Source organism: Cylas formicarius, unplaced genomic scaffold, assembly GCF_029955315.1.
Source record: "Cylas formicarius isolate icCylForm1 unplaced genomic scaffold, icCylForm1.1 PGA_scaffold_4__25_contigs__length_36172078, whole genome shotgun sequence".
Lineage (NCBI taxonomy): Eukaryota > Metazoa > Arthropoda > Insecta > Coleoptera > Brentidae > Cylas > Cylas formicarius.
In genome coordinates, this window is record NW_026844334.1 from 24,362,520 (window position 1) to 24,368,519 (window position 6,000).

Here is a 6,000-nt window from a genome sequence, read left to right on the forward strand (position 1 = left end):
AGACATTATTTGTTTTGCCTCTGACGATTAATCAATAACCAACAACAACGTCGTTTAATTTCGTTTTGTTTATTCGTTTGATACAAATGCTATCATTCAAGCACTTGCTCCACTTTTGTCCAAACGTCCATGTATATGGATGATTCTGTTTTAACTGTGATTTTTTATGTCATGTATTTTTGTTCTCACTGGTGATTAATTAATAATCTAATAATGAAATTTTTGTATTAATTAAATGATCGTGAACATATTTTTTATAAAATATAAATTATCAGCTAAATATCAGTACCGTGTCATGTACATTTCTAAAATGTATTCATGTTGTTTTGTGAAAATGTACAGAAAAACTAACAAATTCATCTAACAAACACAAACAACAAGAACAAAAAGATGGTAATTTTAGTTGTTGTTTATTGTCAAATATTCAATAAAAACTAAGCATACTGGATTTCATAAATAAAGGAAACTAGTCAGCTTGATTTTGAGCCCTCTAAAAAGGCAAAACTGTCTCATAAAAACGCCATGAAGAAAATTTTAACGTCCTCGCTCTCCTTGAAACCGGTCGGAAAACCAAATCGCATATTGAAATCCTGTTCTTTTAACGTATTAATAAATTTTTCGTCTTATACGGCCTAAATTTGTCACGCATGAAGTTTTATTACGTCTGATTTCTTCGCATTCATTCTTGCGAAAGAGCATGCAAATTTATCGACCCGTTTGCTCATAACCTAAAGTACCTAAACGGAGCAGACAAACGAAAAAAATCGAAAATTGAGATGTTATCAAAAATTTCTTGTTTATTAACGAAAAGTAGAATTTAAAATCAAATGCCGATTACCGAAATGTTCATTTGTTCAAATGTAAACCAATAATAATGTTTCCCGGCGCTCTGACAAAAAGAGAAAGACCGAATAAAAGAAATTTGAATCAATTTGTCAAGCTTCGTTCGCAGAAACGTTGGGAGAACAAAAAGGGCAAAATATTCCTTATAAACTCTGCTGGGCAGATGCACGAGAGTTGGTCGTTATCAATTGAAATATGTCGCTGTCCACAAAAAACCAAAATGTTCTGTCGTATACACACAATGCATCGGGAATTTTGATGGATAAAATATAAGAACTACTGCACTATCTTTTGAATTTTATCAGATACTTAAAGAAAGACTGTATTACTAACTTAATTATCATATACATACCCTCGGAAAACTATTTGCGGTGCTTTTTCAATAAATAACAGTGCTATTTGTTACTAAAATGTTGATATATTCTGGTAGAGATTTTGCTACCTTACATTTAGAAATCAGTCAAAATTGCACAGAAACATATGCGCTGTTCACACAAAATTCTATATTTAGTTATATTGTATGTAAAGTTAGTATTGCCGTCGCCGTTTTGGGTGGTATTGAAATATGTACTGTAATTCTCGCTTGCGTTTTACGACAAAAGTGTTCTGAGACCATTTGTTCTTTACAAAATGAAACAGTATTATAAAATATAATTACAAACTGTACCACATATCTGTAAATAGCAAAAATCACAATACATCTATGCAATCTTGGTTAATCCAGAGTTCAATTGATTGAAAATCTGTATCTCAGACCCTTTTTGCAAATATGGATGTAGTCTTAAGCTTTGACATATGACTAACAGTTTTTACAAATAAAACCTTATTTTTATATTCCCTACCCAACGGAAAAGATAACTGTCCTAAAAAAAGTACAGATTAAATATTAAATGTTAATAGGAACTATTACAAATTATTATTTCATGTTAGATTATTTATATTTTCACTAAACCAGTTTACAAGCTGCACGATTCTAGCCACTTAGAGCTCAAAAATATAAAGCATACAAGGCGGCTCAAATTAAAACAAACTTAGCGGGAGTGGTCCGAATATGAGTCCTGAACTTGGGCGCCCAATATACTTCCACTAGAGTAGGTAGCGACATCCATAAATTTCGTACAGTCTTTAGAAACATGCTTATTTGTGTATTTACAAAATTGTTTTTACTGTAAATATCTTTGTAGTATTGTAGTTGTAGTAATCTAGATATTTGGTGTGTTAGTACGTTAGAATTGATACCAGGATTTGATATTCAAAAATGAAAACTAACCTAAATACTTAGTGACATAGAATAAATAATCAGGTGGAATGTTGTTAATATGCTCCCTAGCGTGGGTCTGTAATGGGACAAGACTGATATTCGAACCAAGTCTTAATAAACTATTTCTTTTTTATATGGATAGTGTTTTTTTTGTAAGTCATCATGCCACGAAACAAGCCGAAGTTTATATCAAACATAATACTAAGAGCATTAGGCTTGAATAAAGGAAATACCCAAAAATAATTATTTGCCTGACCATGGTGCAACATATGGCTTCTCCGGTGACCAGAGAGCAGAATTATGCTACATGTGCAATCAATGGGCTCGCGAACAATGTCCCGGCGCCGCAGGAGATATATTTGTGACATTTGTAAATAATATTTAGTTTATAAATTGATATGCATTTTCATTTTTTTATTTAAAAAATATACGTTAATTCTAACAGATAATTTTTAATTATTTTACTAAAATAAAATGCTATACAAAACTAAAAATGCCGTTAAGTACTTCCGCAAATATGCTGGAAAAACTGAATTATCTGGCTTTCGGTTTTCTTTTTGACAAAAAAAAAGTTTCCGATACACAAAAAACATTTTTCAGTGGCAGGACCGGCAATACGCAACTTTTCCACAATTTGAGGGTACAACAAAGAATCACTTTATTGTGTGTCACCTAATATCCCTCATCACGGTCTATCAATGGCAAGGAAATTCAATAGACTTGTCCCAAGCATTGATAGAAATTTCGGGCTGACCTCTAAACTGAAAATGGTCAGTAAGTTCCTGTCAAACAACGCACGGTGAGCCTCATGAATCCATTTAGAATAAATATGAAATATTTCAAAATAAGAACCTTTACAATGTCACTACGGCATGATTTCTTTTCTTCATGGAATTTAAAATTAACCGAGTGGGCGTTACAACGTAACATAAACAACCACTTTACACGACCTGTATGTAAAATCCGTACGCGAAAAGAAATCGGGCCAAAAGAATGTTGCCTCCTTTGCCAAACGACAATAAATTTTACCAACAAATTGGGACTAAAATATAATATGATTTATTTCCGTCTCGATGTGTCCGTCGGTGATTTCCATTAATTTTTATGCACGTTAAAAATATCTCACGCCATAAATGCTTCCACGCAATGTTTTGGAGAGTCTGACCCATTAAGAACAACACATCTTTAAATTACTCGCAGTGATATTTATTAAAATCTGACAGTTTGTTGAAACGCTTTGACGTTTCAATCGACCGCTAAATTGAAAATATCGATTTTGGAACTTTGAATGATGGTCTAATGTCAAAAAGTTAATTGGAGCGTAGCTGAATACTGGCTATCTCAGAATCAAAATAGTCAGTGGCGTTCCTGTGAGCCTTCATATAATCGACAGAGCATTCAATTTACCTCGATAACATTTCGATTCGCTGTAACTTTTTCGTTTTTTAATAAACTAACTAAAACTGAGCACTGCATTTTCTTCCTTCTCGTAGATAACTATAAATTTTGCTACAAATGCATTCACCAGTTTTATTAGTTGATAAAATGAACAAAAATTTTTAATTCAAATTACTGTTTAATAAAATTCTTTTTCTTGAATCTTTCTTGAAGAATGATACACAGTAAAATGCAAAATATACCGGACCTTCCATTTAAAAAAAATTGACTTTTATGTATAAAAATCGTTATTGAATATACAAATGTGGTAATTTTCGATAGGTGTTTACTATTTCAAATATGTAGAATTTTACGTTAACGAAATAAATTTTTAATTATATATAATTATATATATTTAAAATATAAAGGTGGTGCTCTGAAACTCTTATGAGATACCCTGTATAATAGAAACTAATTTCATTGTATTCACGTATTTTGCAAATTTAATCTAATTTCTATTTTTATACAATAGAAATAGTTAATTTGAAACAGTTAAAAGAAAATCGGTAATTCTTAATTTTATACAAATATTGTATCGTTGTTGTGTGGTATATAAAAAGTTAGCAAAAATTCAGCCTAAAGAATATGGCATATGCCAAAAGAAGTATACTTTGGTAATCTAAATTTATATTGGTGAGGTAAGAGGTACAGGGTGAATTGAATTTGAACCAAGTTACCGCTGAAATAGTTTCTGAGATGTCCAGCACAAAATCATCATAGTTTTCACTGACTTTAATTAGAAAACAAATTTTATATCTCTCCTTTTTCCTCTCTGTTCTCTGTAATTACTATTAACTGCCTTTTACTTAATATTTTAAAGTTATTCTAGTCAATTTTCAGTTAAGAATAAATTTTAATTTTTCCTTTTTTTTTCTATTTTTTTCGTTGATATCTCATATATATTTATTTATTATTCTTTTGTTTATTATATATTAGGTGATAGTGTAAGTATGCAATCACATTTTAAAATTTGTTTCGAAATATTGCCAGGTATACATCGCGATTTCTGGAAATCGCACCCACATAATTATGACATACCTCCAGAAGAAATAGTGCGGAAAAAATTGTATTTGAGAATGCTAAAATGCCTTTCCCTTTTAAGAGTCCGTTGGTAAACATTAGTAGAACAAAGAAATGTCTGCTGACCGCCGTTTTGTGCAAAGTTTTTCTTGGAAAGTCGTCATACTCAACATTCTCTTCACACCTAGATGAAACCGTATCGCCGTGGAATAACTTTGTTAAATAAATAGAAATTTTCGATTTGAAAAAAGCATGCCGCGACTAATATGATATATTTGCCGGCGACATCAAGCACGATTATCCAATTAAATCGTTACAACTAAATTGGAAAAAATGTTATTATACGGAATAACTGCCGGTGATACCGATGGAATTTCGAGCGTAATTGACTTAAATAATGTTTTCCATTTATCAACGAGGAAAAGTAATCGATCATATAGATATCACAAATCTTACAAATACCCATACATATTCCTCAAAACCTTTTAATTGTTACAAAATTATGATTTGGAAAACGTGACCCTCATTATAATACCAATTTATAACTAGATAATCAGCAAAACAAATGACAAAATTAATAATCAAGTAATAATCATCCATCTTCAACGATTTACTTTTTATTTACGAGGCCAGATCTAATGAAAATGATTAATCTTTCAAATCGTTTTGAAATTGTCCGTATACTCTAAAACTGTAGTATTTTTAAAATATAGTTAATTAGTTCTCAAGCATTTTTGAAAGCGAAATCATAAATTTCACATAATCAATAACTTAAAATGAATGATACACACAAAACCTAAATTAATAATATAACAATCCTTAAAAAATTACGAAAAAGTGAAAAGAGAAAATAATGAAATAGTTTTATACTAATATAAAATTAAATGAAGCACATCCAAATTCAGCATCCATTCATCATTTACCTACCGGAAGAAAGTTTTCTATCAACTGGATGTTCTTTAAGCAGTATTAGGGAAATCTGGAATATTTCTCTGAATTGTCCCTAAAATGCATATTCGATAATCGGAAAAACGAGGAATCGGCGGCAAACACGTGTGGTGTTGCCGGCAAACGAGACCACCGATGAGACTCTCACCGCGCAAAAGTTGCAGGAATACTAAAACCGACTGAACTGGTTCGCGACTGAACTTTTCTGTTGCCTCCAAAGTTGGCTGCTTCTCCTTTTCAGAATGTGCGCAGAAAAAGAAGTTAAAATGAAGAGGGCAATAAAATTTTTAGACATATTTCCTATCTACCACGGCGAGACTAGACTTCGTTAAAAGAAAGCTTCATTCAATAAGCGTCAATAATTTTGTGTTGATTTCATCTGAGCGTATGTGTGGAGGAAAACCGATAACTCGATATTTTTGTTTCCCCTAAAGGTGTTTGAGAGAAGAGGTAGGGAAAGTTTTCGGTTAGATACCTCAAAGTCGGTTTTT

General features: G+C 31.5%; 1 protein-coding gene across 2 annotated transcripts in view; it reads right to left on the bottom strand.

The window, feature by feature from the left end:
* LOC132700671 (monocarboxylate transporter 2-like) overlaps nt 1-5,672 on the bottom strand; it is a 49,339-nt gene extending 43,667 nt beyond the window's left edge. For both annotated transcript variants that reach the window (XM_060668151.1, XM_060668152.1), the window contains exon 1: nt 5,489-5,672. The gene's annotated coding sequence lies outside the window, so the exon portion shown is untranslated. The remainder of the gene's footprint in view (nt 1-5,488) is intronic.
* Between the last annotated feature and the right edge of the window lie 328 nt (nt 5,673-6,000).